Source organism: Ambystoma mexicanum, chromosome 13 (genome assembly GCF_040938575.1).
Source record: "Ambystoma mexicanum isolate Mex_15411 chromosome 13, UKY_AmexF1_1, whole genome shotgun sequence".
Taxonomy (NCBI): Eukaryota; Metazoa; Chordata; class Amphibia; order Caudata; family Ambystomatidae; genus Ambystoma; species Ambystoma mexicanum.
The window spans coordinates 259,814,526-259,837,823 of record NC_090938.1 but is presented as its reverse complement, the minus strand read 5'-3'; positions in this window follow the sequence as shown (position 1 = coordinate 259,837,823).

Sequence of the window (23,298 nt, the reverse complement as noted above, 5' to 3'; positions counted from 1 at the left end):
GATATCTACTGCTTTTATCCACTGGAATGCTAAAGAACGCGTTCTTCAGATCAACTACACTAAAGTATTCTGCAGTGGCCTGTATCATTGTCAGTATCGTTGTGACATCTGGGATCAAAGTGAATTGTGGGTCTACCACTTTGTTTAATGCGCGCAGATCAATTATGAAACGATAGGGTACTTCATTGCCTCCTTTCTTGTAAACTGGAAGAATCGGGCTGTTACACGTGCTACCTGCAATTTCTTCAACCACCCCCAATCTCACCAGGTCAGTAACAATACTTTTTAATCCCTTCTCACCTTCAACAGAAATTTTATACTGGGGAATTCGTGGTAGTGTAACACCTTCTTTCAAAGTTATTTTTGCTGGCTCTATTTTCAAGCATCCTACATCGTTATCATGCATTGCCCACAGACAGGTTGGTACTCTACTTAGCTCTTCTGGTAAAGCTTTTGACATAAATTCCGTCACCAGTGCATCGTGAGGCCACATCGTGAGGAACACCCCATCTGCCGTACAATGTATGACTGCCCCCAATTTTCTCAACAAATTCAATCCTAGCAAGTTCTCTCCAAAATTTTCTGTCAAAAGAAATGGACACTGTTCCGTAAATGGTCCTATTTTAATTGGGACAGCTTCAGACATGGGGTTAATTACTGGTGTACCTGCGAACCCTACAGAAACATTCTTTTTCCCCGACAGTGGGATCTCCGGAACCAAGTGGTGGTCTATCGAGCACTTCTGTGCCCCTGTATCTATAAGGAAACGGTGCTCCTTATTCCTGACTCTCATTTTTACGTAGGGTCCTCTCTGATTCACCGGAATAGACACTGGTTCCGACCCCTGCTGTGGGCTGTCCTATCGCGAAAATAACACATCGTCCGATGTGTAGTCACCGCTGCTGCTATAATACGTGTTTGGCTGTGTATCAAAAATATTCCCATTTCCCCCTCGTTGTCCTCCACTCTGATCATTTCTCTGTTGGCCCTGCCCGCCCTGATTTTGGTTTGAAACACTTTGGTTCAATGCCTGGTTCTGTTGCGCTTGGTTTTGACCATGGGATTGGTTTTGAGTACCTCCATTGGTATATCCCTGCTGCTGCTGCATGCTATTTCTACTTGGGCCGTTTGACCCCTGATGTCCTCTATGAGGCCTTCTCTGACCAAACCCACCTCTATTCTGTAGGTGCGGGCATTGCGCTCGCCAGTTTCCTTCCTCCTTACAGTATGCACATTGATTTACTCCCAATGACACCCCATGCATATTATTCAAATTTCCTCTGCCTTGTGCATTTCCTCTACCTCTATTGTATCCAATGACCTGCTGCAGTAACACCCCTACTATCGTTCGCATCGCTTCTTTTCTCATCTCCAATGGGTACCCATTACATATCTCACTTACTTCCTTCACTGACGTTCTTTTGTTCGACATCCATCGCATTGTTTCCCCCACCCATACCTGCAATCTTTGTTTATCACCTATTTGTCCCGGTACCGGCAAATGCTTTGTACCACCTGAAAAAACTCTCGGCCACGATTTTTGCATATACAACCTTGACGCCTCCTTCCTACCTTTCTTAATACATTCACTACTATATTCAGGTGTAGCAAACATTTCAGCATATCTGTCTTCCATTTCATTTTTCACTTCAATGAGTTTGTGCACATGTTTTCTTACATCCTCATCTCTTTGCTCACTGCGTGCTAACTTATTCAAATCTAACAATCGCTGTGGCAGTAAATTCCCAAGTATCTTTTTCCATTCTCCCACCAAAATTTCCCCCATGCATTCCAACACTACCTGTCTCTCGTCGCTTCTTTGGTACCCATACAATGAGGCCAATGCTGCCGTCCCATCGTTTCATTCTATGTACATTTCTGCCTCTTGCCGTAATTCAATCTTTCTTTCTTTGCTGATCGCGCTTCGAGTTACCCGTCCAAACTCTTCAGCCCTGCCTGTCGCCTCCCCAGTCTCAATTTCGACTTTGGGAGGGGCAGATGGTGCTGAATCTGTCTCTGGAGCGGGAGGTGCGGATGGGACAAGTGACACAGGTGGCATCTGTGAAGGGCCTTCGTGGGTGCTGGGAAATTGCTTGTCCGCGGTCTGCACTTGTGGGAGGGCTTGAGCTGTGGGTGGGGCTTGGGTTAATGCTTGCGTGAGTGGAAGTGCTTGGGCTACGGGAGGGGGTACGAGAGCTACTGGTTGTGCCTGCGGAGTCACTACTGGCCTGTTTGGTTTCGATTCTGGTTTTGGGCCTCGACCCGTGTTAGTTAACAAATGTTCCATTAATTCGTCTGCTATGTGTAGTTCCCGCTGCGGGTATACTCATTCTATGTTCATTTGCTCACGTCTCCCTTCCCGTCTTAGACTTGCCATCCACTCTTCCTCCTCCTTTTCTTCTGCTACCTCAAGCTTCGTTTTGTGCCTACGCGCATTCTTCTCTCTACTCCTAAATCGGAGCATTGCTTCCCTCCTCCAATCTTTGACAGTCTCAAAAGCTGCGGGTCGTGCTTTTTTCCTAATCAGCACCCATTCTAGGTTATCTATCCTCGCAATCTCAAAGCTACCATTAATCGGCCACTGATGGTCGGGTTGCTTTCTAGTTTGCCTATGCCAAATTTCACAAAATATTATCGCACCCACACCATATTTTGCATACATGTCATAAGCCGGCGTTCCCCCAGGCGGTGCACTTTGGCCATATTCCAAGGACTGTCTACCGCAGCTGAAAAGCCCTGCTAAAGTGGACAGTACGCCAGGCATGTTTCTTTAACCTTCCGCTTTGGTTAGCTAACCTTTACCTGGACGTTTGAATTTGCAAAATCAACACTCTACCAAAAATCAGGTTTTTATTTGAATCAGGGAATGACTCACCTGATAAAACAAGCCGCCTGTCCTAATGCAACCTCTCCCAATGTCGTGTCTGCGCTTCTCTGGCTTCTGCCTCGTCTCGGGACCCTCGCCTCCTTTGCCCTCTGGCCTGGTACGTCGATCAGGGATCAGATGTGTGCAGATCTGGGGAAGGAATCTCTCCTCACTTCTACAGGGCGCCCCGTACACCTCTTGATCCCGGCTTGATCGTCCCGTCCTCGCCGTTCTTCCGCCTTTACTCCGTTATAACGTATACAATGGGGCAAGTGGGGGAGGGTCCCTATTCGGGCACCATCTTGAAAGGGGCCCCTAGGGGTCCCTCGTGATATGGAAACAAGGCAATAACCATACACGAAAAGATGCGCAAGACACGAGGTTCAAATAACCAATGCTAAGGTTTATTGCAAGGAAAAATAGTCCCAATTGGCCAATTCTGGTCTAACGCCCCGCAACGTGAGTTTCCTAGACCTCGAGGGATGCAAGAGAGAGAATTACATACATCAGCTACATATATACAAAATTCATATCATACAATCAGCTACGTCATGTTTAACACCCTCCTTTATTAAGTTTCTTTGAACTCGGGATGACGATGGACATTTTCGACGGGTATGACAATTATGACACTTTCGATGTCTATTCTAGTAACAATGTGCAATTTAGAAAGTGCAGAGGCATCTTTTAGTTGTTGAACAGAACACGGTGGTTCTGTTCTTGGAAGCAAGTTGCACACAGGGGAAGAGCCACATTCCATGCTTTGCTATCTATGAGGTACTATTCGTGTCCTGGGAGCCGACACGCTCTAAAGGGTTTTGCGAAGGGGGGCCGTAGGAAGAGCATAATTCAAGCCTTTAGCTGTTTTATTCTAACATATTCTACCATCGTACGAGACTGGCTGGCAGCTGTGAAGTGATTAAATGCCCTGCAGCTCTCCCTCAAGGCTACGGAGAGGGAGCGTGGGCATTCCTTTCTGGGCTACTCATGAGGAGTTTTCAACAAACTCCTCAGTCCCGCAACCTTGCCCTTTCATATTCAGACAACAATGTTAACAGTTGAGCAGAGTAAGCAGAAACCGCAAGAATTGCAAGCTGCAAAGCAGTTTTAGACAGATAGCAATGAGCAATGGTTATCAAGCAAAATGGCGATTCTGCTACGTTTAAAATGGCCGCTTGTTGGTCAAGCATAACAGTCTATATTTCTATAATTCGGTGCATAAGACGGTTGGCCTACGGCCATCAAGTTACGTCTGTCATTCAAATGAAGGGTATTCACTTTTCCAGATTGACACAGATGCCCATATACTTGTATGAAGTATCATTGCACTTTATCAGTCATGCCTAAAATGTGTTCTAACATGTGTAGCACACCAGCGTACCTAATGGCTAAGCTGCACATATCTGGTGGCACATGCTCCTTGAATAGCAAATCGACCAACCGGCGTGAATCACAACTTGTCCGCAAAGGAAGGAACACGATCCCGGTGTCTTCTCAGAATGCTCCCACAATTCTTCCATTTTGTGAATCTCTCAAAACATGGCTTTTTTAACAGCACATGACCAAGGACTAATTTCAGTGGATGCACATACTGACGCACAGACCTCAACTCACATTACAGCACTGCTGTTAAAAAATCCCAGTGCATATGCCGGCTGCCCACACTCTGTACAGTGCTCCGCTGCTCTCAAGCTAGGTCTGTGCTTTAGACAATAAACTAAAATAAAATGAAAAATAACACATCCCTTTACCAATGGCAAGAGTTCCTATTACTAATAGTTCACTCTATACCTTGAATGTCCTATTTATTTATAGTATGTGGATTTATCCATTTAGCTCTCTTATGCAACAACAGAGCTCCATCTACAAAGAGCAGACATTTGTACTGAGTATCATTTCAGTGAATGCACAGTGCAGACTCCTCCTTATGTGGCCCTGTAATCAAAACCATGTTTTTACTCGATCAAATACTAAGGAAAATATAGGGGAATTTGTCACGTGTGCGCCCTTCAAGATCAGTAATACATCAGGCATCACTCCACTCATGATGACGAACATGATTGGCCACTCAATTTCTTCCCCAACACTGAAACTGTTCTGGTCAGTTCAATAACATCCTTTCACATAAATTGCCGGTTCATCGACATTCTAGTTTTGCTCGTTCCTTTTATGCTTTTTTTGATGGCACCCTATTCTCTTCTCTTGTCAAAATATCTGTCATCACTGCCTCTAATTTGGTAGTAAGAAGTTTTGCTAGAATCCCTATTAATAAACAATATCGGTCTGAAATGTGTGCAGAGCTCTTGATCCCATTCTGCTCTAGGCATCACAGCTACCAGCACACATAGTGTATCTCTCAGTTCTCCATCAGTCAGACTCGCTTCGAAGACTTGTTCTTGCAAGCAATAATACATCATGTTATATTTTTGATTGTATTACACTTCCTCTGTGATTGGTACGTATTCCTCTAATCCTTCAAACCGATAATATTGTATTTTCATTGTTTATCTCTACCTATTTTTTCTACAAACTGCTGAAATATCTGTCTCAAATAGAACAAACCTTATTCAGCTATGTTTCTATATGCCGTATTGACTATTAATTTGAGACGGAGTAGGCACCAAAAAATGTTTCCTGTCAAACATTGTGATATTCAGCTCTCATTTTTATGGGGAAAGTTCCTTAGGTCCTTGCCCTTCTTATTTTTACAATGTGATGTGCATATTGTTATCTCACCCCTCATATACCTCTTCATTGAGTTCCATAGCACCCTGATGTCATCAGCCGTCACCATGATGAAGACATAACGGGCCTATGGTAATACCGGCATCGTTTACCATCCCGTTGCATTCCGACCCGCAAACCCGGTATTAGCGGCACCCTAAATAACGGTGCCTCTAATAGCGGCATAGGCGCGTACACTCGCCCCTTCAGGGAGCAAATACCGGCATGCCGGTAATTGGGGCAAATCCCAATCTATGCAGACATGCAAATACCGGCATCGAGAAGCCGGTAATCATGGGCTGCACGATGCCGGCCATACAGGCATCGCGGACCACCTGCAAACATCAATCAGGATACAGGTGCACACAATCCCCACATGTGGAGTAAATGGAGGCTGTGCGAGTATAAACTGAGCACACACACACACCCCCCCCCCCACAGGTGGAGGCAATGTAGACTTGCCCAGTACAATAGGAGCACACCGACACACCACACCCCTTCCTACACCAAAATGCTACACCAAAATGCTACCACTAGCAGTTGCAATCATGGCGCTGGAGGACATGCCTATACTGCTACAACTACAGCAACAACAGCAACAACAACAACAACTACAGCAGCAACAACAGGCAGCACAGGGGAGACTCAGGAGGAGAAGGAGGGTGAGACAGGCCCATCAATTACCACCAGCGCAGCCACCAGTGCCTTGTAGGCAGCCACCAATCCCTCGCACCAGACCCAGCCCATTCAACCTAACCCCTGAGCAGATCCACACCCTATACCGGTTGGACCGTGACACCATCACCACCATAGTGGACATGATACAGAACGACATTGCCAGCCACATAGAAATACGCTCTGCCATCCCCCCACTACTAAAGGTGGTGTCTGTGCTACACTTCCTGGCCACAGGCACCAACCAACACACAGTGGGCCAGCTGCATGGCATTTCACAACCACTATTTTCACGCATGCTGAACCCAGTGCTGGATGCCCTCCTGAAGCACGCAAGCACCCACATATCCCTACCACGGACTGCCCAGGAGATAGCCGAAACCAAAGTAGGCTTCCATGCACTGGCAGGCATGCCCAATTGTGTTGGTGCCATGGACTGCACCCATTTGGAATTGGTAGTCCCCCATGCCATTGAGGCGGTGTACCGCAATCGCAAGCAATACCACTCCATCAATGTGCAAATGGTATGTGACTCCAGCAAGATCATCACCCATTGCTGCGCCCGATTTCCTGGATCCACACATGATGCCATGGTACTACGCAACTCCACACTAACCCGTAACATGGAACGACATGCTGGACCACGTGCCTGGCTGCTTGGTGAGTTGCACAACTGTCCCATGCCCGTGCTGTGGGGTACTGATGTGTGCAGATGCAGAAGGGGGGGGTTTACTGCACCTGGGTGGGAAAGTGGGGGGGATAGTTCACCAGGGTGGGAAAGGGGAGGGGAATAGTGCACCTGGGTGGCAATAGCCAGTCAGCGGAGAATGCATGCAGAGCTAAACAGTCCTCACCTAAACCAGCCAAACAGAACATGACACACCACTGGGCCACATTTCACAAATAATGCATATGGATGACAAGTAAGAGGCACAACCAGGCCACCATGGTTATGGCAAGCAATGCATGACTGAATAGGATGGCAACTGTGGCAATGCGACTAGTGTGACCATGCATAGTAAAGAATATACAGCATTAATTGGAGGCTAAACATTGTCGCACTACCAAAGCACATCTGCCTCAGCATGCATGATTGCACCCTGCATCATCTATTAAACCCCATCCAGTGTACCACACCTCATTACAGTATACATTGCATCTAGGTGACTATTTTGTACACGTACAGGGACATGTGCATGCCCACATCAAATAGCTGCTGCCATGACTGTGCTCCCTTAAGGTGGCAGTTCAGAGTGACACACACCTATTTGTATCTGCTTGCAGGTGATGGAGGATATCCCTTGAGGCCGTGGCTACTTACCCCTGTGCGGAACCCGCAGAACAGCCATGAAGAGGAGTACAATCGTGTGCACACTCGTACCCGTGTTGTGATTGAGCAGACCTTTGGCCTGTTGAAGGCACGGTTCCGCTGCCTAAGCAGGTCTGGTGGGGCACTCCTATATGGGCCTGAGAAGGTGGCAAAGATCACCATGGCCTGTGTCATGCTGCACAACATGTGCGTCCAGAGGAATGTACCACTGCCACCTGACATTGACATGCATGGGCCGGGTGAGGATGAAGGGGATGGAGATGGAGGCGAAGGAGCCCCCCTGCCAGTACATGATGCACGGGATGGCCATGCTGTACGCCAAGCACTAATTGACGAATACTTTTGAAATTAAGGGACCATGAAAGTAATGTGCCAGTGACACACTGGCTGCATGTGGACATGCACACTTGTTTTGTTAGAAGTTCCCCACTGTACACCATCACACACTAAATGTACATGCACAAAAAGAAGTATATCCATCCAATGATTTTCTTGCACACAACGGGTGTATTTTCCAGACACGTGATAATGTAAACATATTCCCCTCACAAGCCCCAGTGAAAATACCCCAGTGAACTCCCTCACCCACCCTACAAACCCCAAAAATACCCCAGTGAACTCCCTCACCCACCCTACAAACCCCAAATGTCCCCATATGTACAACAAACACTGTTCCCTTGACCAACGTCCATTTGTCCAATGGCATTTTGTGCCCACTCTACTTCTTTGGTATTTTGGGATCCGGGGGTGCCATGTCCAAGCGCCGTGCACTCCTCCGCGTCATCCGCACGGGGCTCGATTGGACTGAGGTCGAAGGGATTGTGGCAGTGGAGGTGTTGGTGGCCGGTCCCATGCCTGCCCCAAGGTGTGGGTGCTGCATTTGAGGCAGGTTTGCAAGCAGGGCTTGCGTAAGTGCCCCCAGACACTCCCTCATGGCACTTGTGGATGCCTCAACAGCAGCAGTGTTGGCAGCGATGGCTGTGGCAATGGCCCTCATGGAGTCATTACCATCAGCTATTTGTTGCCGCATTAGTTCAAGCATCGACTCCTGTCGTGCCTCAACCCTTGACAGGCGAGCCTCGAAGGAGTTGTTGGCTGCAGGAGTGCTGGTGGCCGGGGTGGTGGTAGGCAGGGTTATAGAAGGCGGGGTGGTGGTAGGCAGGGTGGTGATAGGCAGGGTGGTGGTAGGCAGGGTGGTGGATGGCACTTGCGTGGGGCCCACGTCCAGGGCACATTCCTCCTCAAAGAGGCATATGTCTGACTCTCCAAGGTCTGAGTCGTGGAGCAGGGCTCGTCGATGCTCTCAGCCTCTGTAGGGGGGGGGCTGGTAATGGGGCTTGGGGTGGGTGTGGCGGACATGACTGTGTCACCCTCATTCTCCACCTCAGCATCCACAACGTCCGTGGTGGTTTGCGGAGCGGGAATGGAAACGCCTCCCACTGTTGTGGGTGGCTGCTGCTGGACTGTGGCTGCCTGTGTTTCCTGCTGGGTTACTGCCCGGTGCGGCACACTGCCTGTTGCTCTGGGCAGTTTCTGTGGCTGGGGGGTGGCGGTGGCCCTGGTCCCTTGCCGTGAAGTTGATGCACTTGCACCCCTGTCCTGCCTGCCATCTTCCTCATCGGTGCCTGGGGGATAGAAGAGATGCAGGTCATCAGTGATGGTGTCACATGGCAGCGATAATCTATTGCGCTGTGATATGTTCATAAATTCATGCATCAAATTATTACACGCGTGTGGCATTTGGTGTTCTGAGGGGGCATGTGGGCAATCAATGCATGGCTGGTGGCATGGCATTGGTATGGTATCTGTGTGGTGAGTTACATGGGCACGGTTGAGTCATGTTGCACTTGTGTTGGGATTGGGATTGGCACTCAGCATGCATTTGTGTGTAGCAGGGTGTGGCACACATTCTTGACTGGATATGTTGATGTGGGCCGGGGACATGCATTGCCTTGCCTAGTCTCACTTCCACGTCACTTGTGCCACATCATGGTTTAGCCTACAGGGATGTGATGGGTCACTCACCTTCTTCTGTGGATGATGCGGCGCCCACCTCCTGGTCTCCAATTCCCTCTATGGACTCAGGATCTATAAAGGTACTGGCTGTCTCCTCCCATGGCGTCAACTTCACTGGGGAGTGTGGGCCCCCGCCTGTCGCAATGGCGGCCCTCCTGTTCTCTGCCAGGATCTTCCTCACCCTGAGGCGGAGGTCATCCCACCGCTTGCAACAGTCGTGCATACTCCTTGGGGTGGTTCCCACTGCCGACACCCTCTGTGCGACCTCCTGCCAGACTTCCTTCTTTTTGGTCTGGGCCGCATGCTTCATGTCGGTGCTCCTGATGGTGTCCGCATGCTGGGCTAGGGTGTCAGCGAGCATACTTAACTCAGAGTCTGAAAAACGCTGTTTGCGCTTCCTGGGGGTGGCCTTCCTGGTAGCTTGGACATCCTGGTTCTTTTCTGCCACTGCACAACACAAAAGGACTGGTGGTTGGGGAGGATGGCAATGGATTTTGTTTTTAAAGATGGCCGCCGGCCCATTTCCCGTTCCTGCCCGATGACGTAATTTCCGGGTCCGTTTTTTGCGAACACGGTATTACCATGCCGGTATTACCGTGCTGGTATTTTGGGGTTGTTATGAGGCGGTACCGCTATGGGCGGGTTTCGCGATGCCGTTATAGGGCAGTTGGAGGCCCTTTAGTGGCATGGCGGTATTGACACTACCGGCATGGGGGAACGCGCGTGCTCGCGCACTCGTAATCGCCCGCTATTAGCGGGTTCATACGAGCACGGACCCGCTCATTCCGGCATGCCGGTAATGAACCCGCTTTTACCGGGCTACTCGTAATGAGGCCCAACGTGTTTAACATTTGCATTTCCGATCTTACGAAAATCATTTTTATCCAGAATAGAATCATTCATGTGGTTGCACTGAGGTTTTTCAGACCGAAATATTCATTCAATGGTCAGATAGAACGATTGGATTTATTGCAGCGGCCCTACCAAGTTTATTATGTTCTGCAACATCAGGCAATAATATATTCTCGAAAATATGTAGTGGGACACTGAGTAAAAATAATATCTTTCTTTCATATTAACTGTCCTCCAAACATTAACCAAACCCTAGTTTGCCATCCTCATGTTAGCTTTTTCTCTTGCCGGTGATCCTCTTGAAGACTATGCTGTCACACTCTGCCACTGTGTGGACAAATTGGGTCTACTCACAATTCATTGCACAGATATTCCCAGGGCCGAGCCTGTATACTACCTCATCCAGATTGATTTTAATCAGTACACACCTCCCATCCGTGTCTGTATACGTTCTAATACCTTGTGTTATAAGGTGCTTAACAAATATATTGATTGTTTATTACATTCGTAACCTGGCCCTTTTTCATAATTATAATGTTTCATCATCTACTAAATGAGTCAATTGCACAACTGTCTACATTTTGTTTAATCGTATGCATCAGAAGTTGATAAGCCTTAATCCAATTATTAATACATCTCTCATCCACCAGTCATCAACTGTTAGACAGTTCATCACTCTGTTTCTTTATTTTTCCTTTTACTAAGAAATCTACAAGATCAGCTCCCATAGCTGTGACAAATGGTTAGCAGAGGGTAAGGGAGACAAAGGGTTAATGCTTCCCAACAGCATTATACATTGTACAATACATGAACTACAAAAGCCTCACATTTTTTTTATTGACAGTAGGATAACACATAATCTCATCTCCTGCCAACCACTGTTTAGCACTGGAATTGATGACTTCTTAGAAAAAGAGGGTACTCTTGACCTAAGCTTTTTCTTTCACAAATAGAATATATATAGAATATATATGAGAGTTTTTTCAGTCAGTAACGCCAACCATTAGATCTTTTTAACAACTGTTCTTAATCACTATAAAAGTCATCTGTTGTGCAGCACTGGCCAGTATACATGTAAAGATCTGTCTGTAAAAATCTTTTCTGATTCAGATGAGCAGTAGTTACACCCTAATGCGGCACCAAAGGTGGGCTCAAAGCAGAGGGTGTGTCATGAGGCAGCAGAGGATGAATTTGTGGTGGTTGGAGGAAGGATATGATAGTATGGGTGGTGTTGGGCAATGGAGTAGAGGAGGCTGCAGCTAAGAGAGTTAATAATCTGATTACGAATGAATGAGGACATCTGTGGATAGGGTTTAGCATTGGGTGTGAAGGAAGGACAGGGTGTGGGTGGAGATCCAGCATAGCCAGGGATTCGTGGTCCATTGGAGGTACATAAACTGAACATGAGGTGGAGGTTCCAATAGATAAGAGGTGTCGAAGTAGGTGGGGCTTGGTAATTCTAGGCACAGAGTGTGGTTTCACTGAATTGGAGCAGTTGTGGTGACTGGAAAGTATGTGGGTGAGTTTGGAACGATAGTGGGGGATTAGTTTCTGTGGGGACAAAGTGCGGTGGAACGGGTAATAACACACACAAAGGGCCTATGGGAGTTTCACAATCTATCCATAGTGCCAAAGACTTGAACACAAGAAAGGATGGAAGTTCTTTAATTTGACTAGTTACTTTATCAAGTGGCCTCAAGCTCACTACGTCACCCTCATGGAAACAACTAACAGTGCCTATAGTGCTTATCTCTCCCTAGGTAACGCTGGTGAGCCGCTTATCTAGGTAGAGGGATAGAGGAGAGCTTAGCCCTGACCTCTCAATCTAAATTCTAAATCTCATATGTATCCATTCCAGAGAACTATACCCTATCTGTAGAGATGCTTAGGCATAACAAGCTTAAAAAGCCTTCACCATTGTGTCAAGGATAATGACACTGGGGGAGGTAAAATATAATTGTATTATTCCCTCTTATGTGTCTGTTAAAAACGCAGATATATCTGTGACATGCTAAAAATATTAATTCTCATTTTGGCATCCACCTATTATATAGATATCCAAAGAGTTGAAGTTAAAAACGTAGACTCAATTGGTCAACTGGTTTCAGCGGATTGGATTTATTCATAACCGCTTTCTTCAGGAACCCTTATTCTCACATGAAACAAGGTGTTGCTGGAAATATTTTATCAGTAGAGTAAAATGTTTTCAATCTGTTTTCAAGTGCTATTTAAATTGCCAGACGGCTGTTCTTCATATTCTATATGTAGGTGCCTGCAGAAAGAGGCACACATTTCAAACTAAATTAGGATTCCCTGTAGTCTCTCATTAGTGCCAGATTTCGTTTCCATTTGTCTTTTATCCACCATTGGGGGCAATACAGGGGGGTCCCTTTGGGTGCCTACAATTAGTATAGGGCTGAGTTATGTGGGCTAGATGTATTCGGGATAGTGCTAACACTGAAGCAGGTGCACAAAAAACACACTAGCTATTGATTGTCAGTTTAAAAAATAATGTAAAATTGAGAGCTGACACCAGACAGAGTGTATGCAGTGCAGAAAAAAGGGCCTCGGAATTGAAAGTTCATTGTTCCGAGCAAAAAAGAGGAAGGAAGAATAAGTTACATTATTGGGAGTTGTGTGACAAATACTGTCCTAAGGTTGTTCAGGCCTGGGCTGGCAAATTACATGAGAGGGAAGCAGAAAGGTTCCAGAAAGTTCTCAAAGGTTTTGGTAAGTGATGAAAATGGAAGTGACTTCATGGAGGTGGTGACAGCTGATGTCATAGGAGCTGTAAATTGGTAAAGTGATTATTCCTGTGCTAGCTTCTTGGGTCCTGCTGTCGGGCTTGTAGATGAAGAGGTGGCTGCCCTGCTCTGTCAGTGTTTTTTGGCTGCTTGGGAGTTTTCCCAAAGAGGAAATAGCTGCTGGTGCTTTCTGTGCCTTTACGAATGTCCTGGGCTTGGAGGAAAGAGGGAGACTGCAGTGCACACCGGTATAGCTCCCAAGGGAATTTGGAAGGCTGTGTTGAGCCAAGGACAGTGCTGGCAGATGAGCTAATCATTCTCAGCAGCAAAACGGCTGGGCCTAGTGTAAGTATTAAAAGGGCAATCATCACCCAGTGGTTCAATTCATCAATTAGGATCCTTTCTCTAGGGTACTGTGATTTGGCCCGGTGTCCAACACAGAAGGCGCAACTTCATCTGTCGCCGTGGTACTGAGTGACAGATGAAATAGCCTGATTCTAAATCTATGAACTGGGAGTGCTGTTTCTTTCATGCAGAAGGGGTCAAGTTCTCCAAACTCCATAATCCCACCAACTCTCAGTCTTGCCACTAACCCAATGGTAGATAAGGGAAGGGGGAGAACATGAACATTGAACCTGCATCTATAATACATTTGCTTTGACAGCCAAAGTGCCAGCTATGGGTTCACCTAATCTCATCACTAACCTGATGATAAGCAGGGGTGGGGGTCCAACTAAGGGTGGACTTGTTTCATGTGGGGTTACATTAATTATTAATGAATGTCAGTTAGGGTTTCTCAGAAGAAACAGGAACATTCCATGTGTTTTAAAATGTGATTCATTTTCTCACATTCACCAGTGTAAATTGTTGGCATATGTTGTTTCCTCAACTATAACCAATGCAAATGGAAGTGTTTGTTGTTTTGCTAACAGAGCTATTGATATTCTATTTCTATTGCGCTCGTACACAAGTGTTTCAGAGCGTGACAAGGCAAGGGAGGGGAACAGGGGAGAACAAAACAGCGATCTTACTAGGCCCAGTGACATTGAGAACGCGCAAGTGCATGGAGAGGGGGAGGGGAAAAGTGCATGTAAGGGGCGAGGGGTGAGGGGGGATGTAGGGGTACAGATACAGACCCCAGTGCAAGGGGTACCCCGGAGGAAATACGGGAGGGTGGCAGGGTGAGCAAGTACCCGGGCCCGGAGGACAGAGGGTGGCCAGGTGCACGGTGTCAAGAGAACAGATCAGCAGGGGAGAGGGAGAGCAAAGGCAGAAGAAACGAGGAAGGTCTTGAGGTGCTTCCAGAACCGGAGATGGTTCTCCTCAATTTTTAGAGTGGCAGGGAGGCTGTTCCATAAGGGAGGCCCCAGCCAAAAGACAGCGATCTACTGCCAACTCGTTTCTTTGAAAAATGACTGACCCTGAGGGAGTTGGAGGTATAGGAGCGAAGAGCTCGATAGGGAAGGTATATGCGGAGGGATAACTGAAGTTATTTTAGACCCCGGCCCCAGAAAGCCTTGTGAACAATGCAGAGGGTTTTTAATTTAATCCTTGCATCCACTGGGAGCCAATGGAGAGATTTCAGAGCTGGAGAGATACGATCCCAGGACTTGGGGCCAAGGACAAATCTTGCAGTCCTGTTCTGGATTAGTTGCAGAGGGCAGAGAGTAGAGGCAGGTAGATTTAGAAAGACTATGTTAAAATAGTCCAACCTATAGAGAACCAGAGGCAGAGTACCTCTGAGGAGGTGCAGTAGAAAATGTGACTTTTTAGAGACCTCAGCGATGTGGGCGGAGAAGGAAAGGGTGGAGTCAAAGATGATCCGAGGTTCTTAGCCTCGCAGGTGGGTCTAGGAGGAGGGCCAATGGAGGCTGGCCAGAGAGTGAGGGGAAAGGATGGTGAAGGTGTGCCAATGAGGAGGATCTCCATCTTGCTGGCATTCAGACAAAGATCATTGGCGGCACACCAATCTTGAATGGCCGTTAGGCAATCAGAGATGAGAGAGGGAGAGGAGGTGGCAGAGGGCAGCCTGAAAATGAGTTGAGTGTCATCAGCGTAGCACTGGAAATTTGAGCAGAAAGTGGCAATGCAGTGGGCGACAGTTGCCAGGTATTGATTGAAAAGCCCTGGCGAGAGGTTAGACCCTTGGGGAACACCACAGGTAGAGAGGAAGATAGATGAAAGGAAGGACCCAAGTTAGACCTGAGAGGGTCGATCTGAGAGGAAAGAGGTCAGCCAGGCCAGAGCCTGATCAGTGATACCCAGGTTTTCACAGGGATGGTTGAGCAGGATGGTATGGTTGACCGTGGCGAAGGCAGAAGAGAGATCGAGGAGGATGAGGACAGAGGGAATGTTATAGTCAAGGTTGGAGAGCAGATATTCACGGATGTTCAGGAGAGCAGATTCTGTGCTTCTGGCAGCTCTGAAGCCTGACTGGTGGTCATGGAGACAGCCAACAGAATTGGAATCAAGGTGGCTGAATATATTCCTATAAAGTGTATCATTGTGAGCATGCATGGTGGCTTTTATTGTGTGGCCTGGTCAGTTCACGATTTCCAGTGTTATAAGAACATTGTGTGTGTCTGGCACAGTAAGTCTGTAGATGTCTAGCTAACCCTGTGGTAAATATTGTGGACAAATGGAAAGTAGCAAGAAATAGCTAACATATGTTGGTCCATTGGCCAGGAAGTTTTAGCTAAGTACATCGGTCAGCCATGGCACATTAAAATTGTCATAGTGTGCTGGGCACACTTTAAATCGTGTTTGTCAATAGTGCTGTGCTTTGAATAAGTTTGGCACACCGTGCGTTAGGCAAGCAGACATGGCTGAGATTAATCTGACATATTTGTGAGGATATGCAGAGGCCAAGTTCTTTTCACTAGGCACATGGAATTCAGATACTTTATATGTGTGTAGATAACACTTCGTTACTGAAATAGGGAAAGAAGAACGGGATCATTGTTCATCGAGAGTACAGATCTTGCAGGTACGGTGGAACTCGCCTCTGCTTGCCCTTGCCTGTGCTTAAATAGAACACAGGGCATCTGTTGCTTTTTTTCGGGAAGCCCCTCTTAGGAGGCACAGTGGGCATGCACCTTGCACACTGAAGTTGCGCCAAAGTCAAGCCCATCTATGCACGGAAGGCACTTTTCTGTAGACTAACATAGCGGGTGCCAGACACATAACATATACTCACTGTCAGTTACTCTCGCTCGCACTGCCGGCCACAGTGTTGCCAAAAGGTTGTAGGGTGCCGATTAATGCCAGTAGCTCTATGCCCGTTTCTCCTGCTCCTTTGAAATCTCTGAACTCCTGTTCCCTAGTTGCCCATTGGGCTTATTTCAACTATTTGCTATGTGCCCTTAGCCATGACATTAGATGTATTATGTACACATGGCTGGGTGAAATATCCAGCCCTGCTCTGGTCCAAATGCTCCCACCCAATGTTAAAATATTGTACTCTGACCGAACGCCCACTTGGACTCGTGGTGGTGTTGTGGCCATTTTTGGTTCTTTCTACAATGGCTCCCTGCTTAACATCAGTCTCAAGATTAAAATGGAGGCTATGCTATTTCTTTCCCTCCCACCTCTTGTATCCATTTGCTGGTCATTTACTGCCCCCTGGCTATGACCCCTCTTTTTTAATACTTTTATGACTTTTGTAGCTGACATTCAGCATCTCATTATCTTAGATGATTTTAAGGTCAATGATGTTAATGAGCTTAAAGTTAAAAACTTCCTCTATGAGAGAAATGTCCTTCACTCAACAACTCAGCAGATCCACCCATAGGCTAGTTAACACCTTAGACCACATTTTTTCACTGAGTTCGGAGGTTACGGTTTACCCTGCCTTTCCGGTGATTTGGACTAATCATCCTATTGTCCCATTCTGTTGGGACATTAGGGTCTCAAAGTTGGCTCTGCAGGCCATTGCAATTTTTTGGCTGGGCTGGCGATCTGTCCCACCAGATGACATTGTCAAGGGAATCTGCGCTTGTCATCCAGAAACTTCATTTACGGATTTTGGCACAATGTCTGACACTTTGACAGTGGTAGCTGATCAGCTGGCCCCTCTGAAGAGGACTAGACTGTCAGCACACCCATTGCAACCATGGTTTACCGATGAACGTCAGGCTCTTTGTCTGAAACGCAGGCAGATCTAGTGTAAATGAAGACTCTGCTATATTACCACTGGCAAACTCTCGCTGTCACAAGCTGCCTTGTAGTACCATTGTGCCATCATTAATGCCAAACAATCCCAATATGCCTCACTCATTGAATCCTCTATCAACCACTCCAAAGATCTATTTAAAGTTGTTTGGGGTCTCTCCACCTCATGCCAGATCATGTCCCTTCTTTGGAGGACCTCTGACTCCCTGTTCCTCTTCTTTGTGGATACAATCAACACCATCAGGTCTAACATCAACCCTGCACTCTCCTGTGTGGCTGTTCCTCTCTTGCTCCCTATGTAACCTCTCACCACTGCTTCTTGGTCTGTTTTTTTCGTTCTCTGCTGTTGATGTCTCCATGGCCATTTCTAAATTAAAGTCCTCCTCTTCTCAGGACGCTATTCACTCAGTATAGTGAAGGACATTGCGCCCTATCTTATTCATATCCTGACTAAAGCTGTCCACACCTCCTTCTCCACAGGGATGATCCCGGACCCTCCTCACGCATGCAAACATCATCCAACTGCATAAAATCTGTCATGATCCATGCTCCTGACCCCCTCAGATATAACAGCCCCCTGGCAGCAGTGGGGCTAAAGCCCTTCAAACTGGCCCCAAGGGCCTTAAAACTCCATCAGAAACATACACAGAGTCAGTCCTGGCGCCTTTGGCACCAGGCTCATTATCAGGAATAAAGCAATACCAGTTTTGGACCTTAATCCAACATGGTGGCCTATTACACAGCTCAGTTCTTTAGAACCAAGCCATGCTGTCTAGTGTTTTGGGTGTGGCTGGGCCTGGAACTACTTTACCAGGACTATTTAAACCACACCGAAACAGCAGAACACGCTTCGAGTTATTGTGCACTCCTGCACCATAACGTTCACTGTGTCCAGCTCCTGCTCATCTGCTTCTCCGGCGGCCCGATCCTGAAGCCCTAGATCCGGATTTAATTAATAACCTGGAAGAACAAGAACAGCATTAGCGAGCAAGAACACTTCCTGCGAAGTAACCGATCTTGAATCCATCCTGCGTTTCGCTTACCTCACCCATCTCCGGGTTTCACCGCAACCTGGAAGGGAGAAGGAACAAGGTCAGCATTAACAAAGCACTTACCGGGGCAAGCAGCGCTTCCATAGCTCATCACTCCGGAACATCACCGTAACCTGTACAAAGAGAAGAGAATACAGGTTAGCAATTAACACCAATAAACAGTGCGGCACTCCGTGCATCAATAACTTACCGTGGTCTTCGCCATCAGCGTCGCAACTCCGAGATCGCAACCATCCCTGTGAAAACAAAGAGGCATTGTTAGGAACAGCGTAGTGGAGCAAGATGCCGAGAAGACAGAGAAAATGGAGGGAAAGAAAGAGACAGAATAAAGACAGCAAACACATTATAACTCTCCTGGAAGACAGCAAGCAGAGTCAGAGTCACAGCCAGTCAGGACCCGACATAAGGGCACACAGACCAGTGAAGCAACTAGGTCCACGTAATGCCCCGCACCAACCACGCGCCCCTGCAAAGAGACGCAGGATGGAGAGTTCAATGCACAAAAACCTAAGGGAGGGGATTTGGACCAGGGGGAGGTGGGAGTCCACCCATCACAGAACCAGTATCTTAACTCTCCATTCTCCTGTTATAGGCGCTACCCAATGTCTGGCACATAACCAAACAGAGAGGGGTCTGGGATAGCGCTTAGACCTCCATCCAGTATTGTGTGGTACCCCCGTGGATACCAGGTGAGCGTAAAAGAACACAAAGCCTCAATTAAAACATCCACCTGGGCATCATGGAAACATCAGATATTGACCAACTAGCCCAGTTACTGGGAGAATTATGTGCCGAGGTGCACTCCGCATGGCAAGAAACCAACGCCCTTAGGAGGGAGTTGATTGTCACCAAGGATTGCACCGATGAATTAGACAGACAATTGCTCCAAACACAGGCTGGGCAGGCTCCGTTGCCAGGAAGTATTCCATCGATTCCAGCCACATCCGTCAATCCAGTGCAGGTGGTCCTCCCTGGGGCAGTTCCTTTGGCCCACCGGAACGTTTTACGGGGGACCCAAGAAAATTTTCAGTACTCATGAACCAGTGCTGCCTCCATTTTCTTTGTAGACACAGAGCCTTACCTAACGATCAGTCGCAGGTTGCCTTCATTCTGTCATATCTGAGTGGCAGTGCCACGGATTGGTCCATATCGTTAGTAAGCCAGGATGACCCACTCTGGCGGGATTTCAGGGGGTTTCAACAGGACATGGAGAAGCTGTTCCCCTGACATACCCAGGGCCAAACTCTGGATAACGAACTTCTGTCCCTCAGCCAAGGCAGCCAAGATTTGTTAACATATAGCGCCACTTTTAACAGACTTGTCGTTGAAACTGGGTGGCCTGAGGAGAAACGAACAATGTTATTCCATCAAGGATTACCGGGGGAATTGAAAGACGGCCTAGCTCAGGTGGTAAACCCACCAAAAGACTGTGCAGAGTTCATCAACCTAGTGGTGCAGCTAGACCACAGGCTGCAAGATCGAAAGACAGATCGAGCCAGTACGGAGAATTGGACTGTGTATGTACACTCAAAGGAGAAAACACTTCGGAACCCATGCAAATTGACGGGTACAGAGCTCATTAATGAAGGCCGAAAGAGATAAAAGGCGACAACAGCTATTATGCCTGTACTGCGGGAAATCAGGTCACTTCCTCAGAGAATGTCCCGTAAAACCCCCTCGGAGAACAGTTGGAGCTACAGAGAAAGAAGGAGGAGAACAAGAGTCAGAAAACGTCCAGCACATGGCAAGCGTAGTGGTCCGTTTGTCGAGTGAAGGAAAAGAGCCACATACCTCACAACTTGCCCTGCCTGTGATTTTGATCAGTCACCAACAACTGTCTCTGATGCATGCTATGGAGGCATACATAGACAGCGAAGCCATTTCGTAACTACATAGACCAAGGCCTGGAAACAAGGATAGGGCTTGCCCTCTGTTAGAAATCGACAACTGAGAAGGTCGCCACTGTCGACGGCACAGAGATAGCTTCTGGTCCTGTAACTCAACGCACAGCAGAATTGACCCTCTGTGCCAAGACGGTCATCGGGAAGCCATTGCCTCTGACCTTATCAAGGCCCCTCAGTTCCTGGTGATTCTAGGGATGCTGTGGTTGGTGGCTCACAATCCTAACATCGACTGGCGAGCCAAGAAATTAGCCTTCTACAATGAGTCTGCTCATGCGTGCTACCAAGTGGAAATGCCATCATCTGACCCAGCGACACCGGTCCAAGATAAAGAGGCGTTGGTACTACGTGTAACAAGTACACTACCAAGCAAACACCACGATTTCCAAGACGTTTTCCAAAAAGAACAGGCTAATACCTTACCCCCTCACAGGCCATATGACTGTTAGATCGACCTCGTACCTGTGCACAAATCCTGTGAAGTCGAATTTATGCACTCAGCGAACCTGAAAATCTCCACTTGAAATCATATCTGGACCAATACCTAGCAAACAGTTTTATCCGCCCGTCCAAATCTCCGGGAGCCTCGCCCCTATTATTTGTACCCAAGAAGGAGGGGGACTTGAGAACATGCATCGACTACTGCGCACTAAACCAGGTAACAGTTAAAAACTGTTATCCTCGACCCCTTATCCCAGAACTGCTGGACCAAGTCAAGGAGACCCAAATTTACACCAAATTGGACTTCAGGGGGTTGTACGAAAATCAGATGATGCCCTTTGGGCATCATCACGTTTCAGTACTTCATGAACGATGTACTATGGGAATTAATTGACATATGTGCCCTAGTCTACATCGACAACATCTTGGTGTACTCCTCTTCTAAACAGGACCATGTCAGGCACGTTCGCTCCGTCCTTGCAAAACTCTGACAGCACCAGCTATACGCCAAACTTGAAAAATGCTCCTTCCATGTCACCAAAGTCGAGTTCCTTGGTTTTGTCCTCACTCCCAGAGGCGTCCGGATTGATATACACAAAGTAGAGGCCATCCTTAGCTGGGCATCACCGTCTTCAGTCAAAGGTGTCCAAAGTATGCTCGGCTTTACAAACTTTTATCACCAATTCATCCCGGGATTCTCCCAGGTTGTGCACCCGATCACTTCTTTATTACGAAAAAACAACAAACTGTTCCAATGGACAGAAGCGGCAGAGAAGCCCTTCCAGGAACGCAAGAAAAGATTTACCTCAGCCCCGGTGCTACGACACCCCCGCCCAAATGTCCCATATGTAGTGGAAACAGATGCCTCCAGCATGGCAATGGGGGCTGTTCTTTTCCAAAGGGATCCCGAAACAGGCCAGTTACATCCTGTAGCCTTTTGGTCGCGACAATGAACTACACCTGAACTTAACTATGCAATCACAGACAAGGAAACTCCTAGTGATCAAGGCAGCCTTTAAGGCTTGGCAGCATTACCTCCTAGGCGCCAGACATACCATCACAGTAATCACCGACCATCGCAACCTACAATGCCTCAAGACGACAAAGGCTCAATCATCCCGTCAACTCCGATGGGCTTTATTCTTCACAGAATATGATTACATAATCACGTACCGACCTGGAGTCCAGAACGGAAAAGCCAACGCCCTATCCCGCATGGGTGTTGATGAGAACGCATATTCAACCCCAGACCCTGTGGCCATTATTCCAGGTGACAAACTACTAGGATTTACAACAACGTTATCTCTGGACGAACTCCAAAAGGAAATTCAGCTCCTAATGAACACCAAGTCTCTACAAGACTGGACCACTCAAGGTGAACATTACACAACAAAGAACCAACTCCCGTATTTCAGAGGGTGTTTATATCTACTGAATAAGGCACTATAAGAACATTCATTTCTGGTTATCACGACCCCCTGATAGAAGGACATCCAGGAATTGGCAAGACCCTAGCCAACGTGAAAAGAAATTATTGGTGGCCAACCTGGCAAAAGGACATTATGCCGTTTATTCTGTCATGTGGCATTTGTGCAAAGAATAAATCCCGGAAACAAAGACCTGCGGGCCTTCTTCAACCCCTGGAAATTCCACCTGCACCTTGACACACACTCTCCCTCGATTTCATCACAGATCTGCCTCACTGTCAAGGGTTCAACACTATCCAAGTGGTTGCTGACCTATTCTCTAAAATTACCCATTTCATTCCGTTTAAGGGTCTACCAAACGCATCCAGTCTGGCAATGGTGTTTTAGAGCAAATCGTACCATTACATGGTTTCCCCTCCGTCCTGATTTCTGACCGAGGGAGTCAGCTTGTGTCTAACTACTGGAGGAAGAGTTGTGCAATTGCCCAAATCGATATTCGTTTGTCCACTAGTCACCATCCCCAAACTGATGCCAAACAGAGAGGACAAATCAGACACTAGAGCAATACCTATGGTGCATGTTACATCAAGTGGAAGAAAGCTCGAAGGATGTGCTGTTGATAGCCGAATATGCCTACAACATCTCGCTACACACCAGTACAGGACAGAGTCCATTCTATACTGTATATGAAAGGGACCACATACCTCCGAATTAGATATCCCCATGGCCCTGGAAATTCTAGCAGTGAAGACTTTACATACGACCATCACTCAAGCCTTCAAAAAGGCAGCAGAACACTTGATCTACGTCAAAGAAAGACAGAAAAGATTCTCTGATCAACACCGAAGAAAAGCCTCAGACTACCAAGTCAGAGATGGAGTCTGGTTGGTGTCTTGGCACGTGCCCATAAGAGGAACTCAAACATTTCGTCTCAGATATCTAGGGCCCTGTACCATCAAGGCCATTATAAATCCTGTGGCAGTAAAACCAGCTTTACCACCAAATCCCGTATTTCACGTGTCACTCTTAAAACCTGTTCAGCCTGGAACTCGGGTCAAAACACCACCAAATCCGGTACTGATTAACCGAGAACCCTAATT